Consider the following 3,014-nt stretch of genomic DNA (forward strand, 5'->3'; position numbering starts at 1 on the left):
GTTTGTTCTTTTAATCATTATAAGTTTTGAGAAAACTCTTTGACAAATGTTACAATCTATTTAATATTAGATATACTTAAATATATGTTGTGACTAAATTAGTTTATGACATACATATATCACAATCTATTTAATATTAGATATCACATATGTCATGATCTGATTAATATCAAAATTAAGCACTTGAGCGCATGTTAAAATCAAATTTGATTATAAAATACCACTTTTATATGTTGCTATGAGTACTTCTAACATTTGGATTGTAATAAGATCATCATAACCCACACAAAATACATAAAATAATTGTTAGTGAGAACAAGAACAAGTAACGGAAAATGGCTGTGGAGGTGATGTTGGGGCTAGGCATCCTTGTTTTAGCATTGGTGGGTGTTGTTGTTGGCATATGCTTCTTCTGTAAAAAGTGTACGTAAATCTTATAACAAAGTTGTAATACCTAATTGATGATGTGTTAAGTGTAAATAAACTTATATTTTTCTTTAATAATCAGGTTCCAAAAAGTAAGAAGAAGCCGGCCAACCCAAGTGGTGAGGTTTAGGAGAGTCCGAAGTGAGTAAAACATGAGATACTTTGATGATATTTATAAACTTATGATTGGTTCAAATTTGTTGTTGATTTAAAATTTAACTCTTTAACTTAATTATAATATATTGGAACTACTGATATTATATATATGTGAGATACCATTAGAGTATCTAGACTAATGTGGATGCTCTGACGGGAATTTGTATTTCTTTGAATAAGACATATTACAAAGTATAAGTGATAAGCATATGTATTGACGAAAATTCTATGTTTGATATATTGCTACACTGGTTTAAAATGTGTTTGGATAATGAATAAATCTCACTAATTCTTTATCGATATAGTTTTTTTCTACTTTTTACGGTGATTTCATTACTCAAATTCATCAAATATTTCAATTTTGATTTTTCGTGTAAAGAGTAACTGATCGAAAACAACCAGTAAAAAGTAAAAACCAAACGGTTTAGTTATACTTGAATAAAACATCTTGGTAAAAACTTTTCTTCTATCTTCTTCAATCTCTATCAATTTTTCTTCTTTACTCATACATTTACAAGTCTTTTGATGTTTGTTAACATCTTTTTAATTGAACTTTTATGACTCAAATTAAGTTTATATTATTTTGTCATATGAAAAAAAAATTTGGCCATTAATTTCTGATTTGCTTTAAGCATCAAATACTCTCAAGCCGGCACTGGCTACAACAGACCGTAATCATGAAGAAATGGCTAAGGAGCCATAAATTTTTCTTGAATAAGAGCTTTTACAAATTATGTATGATAAGATTATTTAAGAACAAATTATGTATGTAAGTATGATTATATTATATTGCTACGATACGATGGTTTGAGATGTGTTTGGATAATTGATAGAAGTGAATTCAACAATTATTTATTGTGTATTCCTACTATATTATTTCGGAAATCCAAAAGAGGCCTATTAATAGACCAAATATGTACCAAATGTTTATCAAAATCATCTTGATCGAGAAAGCCTACAAAACAACATAAACATACATATTGACAAAAAAAAATTAATATACATAAATAAATTTTGATTACGTATGATAAAAAATAACAATATAGTCAGATTCAGCATATTATATGATATAACAAAAAATTGAGATGTCAAAAAAAAATTTACAATAGTATCTTATATAACAAAAAAGGATTCCTCCAAATATTTTCAACCAGAAAGTGACAAATGTCACTAAATTAAAACAATTCATTTTATTCGTACAGACTTTTAAATAGGCCTTAAAACCACTTCATTTGACTCGTATGATCATCTCTAGCCACAACAACAATCATGGAAATTAACTGATGATACGTCAATTGACAATTACACTTATAAAATAGAAATCTGTGAGCCTCTTGGGAGCTAAATACGGGAAAAGGCAAGCCAATATGAACTTACAATCTTATGGTGAAGATTGAGGAAATCAGCTATTCATTTAGCATAAGTAAATCCTCATAAGACTCGAATAAATCATCTGTAAATGCAAGGATGAAAGTAAAACATATATGGGAAATTCAAATCAAGATTAAAACTCAATTATATGCATTCAAAACAAAATTAAGTCAAACTATTTGGGTCATGTTTTCTCCACCACGTTCATGGTTGACCACCCAATTAATGCACTTGAATGTAAATTACCTACATAAAGAACATATATTTAATTTGTTATCAACACCTCTAAATATTTTATGCAACAATATTATTAAATTATTTTGCAATCTCAATTAGTAACTGTAACATCCACAAACCGGATTCCCGGTTTGGGAAGTGCATCGGTCGATGCAAGGTCGGTTTTTCCAAGCTGAGTTAAGTTAAACACTTGTTTTGTTGCGTTTTGTTTTTGGGAAAACTTTAAGGTTGAATATTTAAGGAGAAGTTCGTGGAGTTTGACCGCTTTCAGAGAGAAATTAGAGAGATAAGTTGTTCTTGAGAGAGTTTGGAGTTTTAGAGCCTTTTCCTAAGAGATCTTGCTGGTGGAGTGGAAATCTGTAGCTGGGTTCGTGTTAGGAGCTTGCTAGGAGTGTGTATTCGTTGGTTTTAAAGTCATAATCTTCTTTGGAAAAGGTGAGTGAATGACCATGGCTTATCTAAGTTTGAGATTTCTCTGATTTTCGTGTTTATGAATTATGTGGTAGATTCCTTTGCTTGTTAGAATGTTTTTGAGTCACATGGGGCTTTATGTGGCTTCTTTGTGGCATTGGATCAAGTTTGATGTGTTAGGAATGAAGATCTGACGAGGAGCTTCGGGGAAGACGATGCTCGGCATGTGCGTCGATCGATGTACTATGTGCGTTGGTCGATTCACTATGTGCGTCGGTCGATGCATTATGTGCATCGGTTTATGCAGTGCAAGGACGATATCGGTCGATGCCATGTGGAAGTATCGATTGATGCAATTAAGGATTTTAAAAAATGTTGAGCATGCATCGGTTGATGCAGTCGAGTCTTGCATC

Source organism: Camelina sativa, chromosome 9 (assembly GCF_000633955.1).
Source record: "Camelina sativa cultivar DH55 chromosome 9, Cs, whole genome shotgun sequence".
In the NCBI taxonomy this organism is placed as follows: Eukaryota; Viridiplantae; Streptophyta; class Magnoliopsida; order Brassicales; family Brassicaceae; genus Camelina; species Camelina sativa.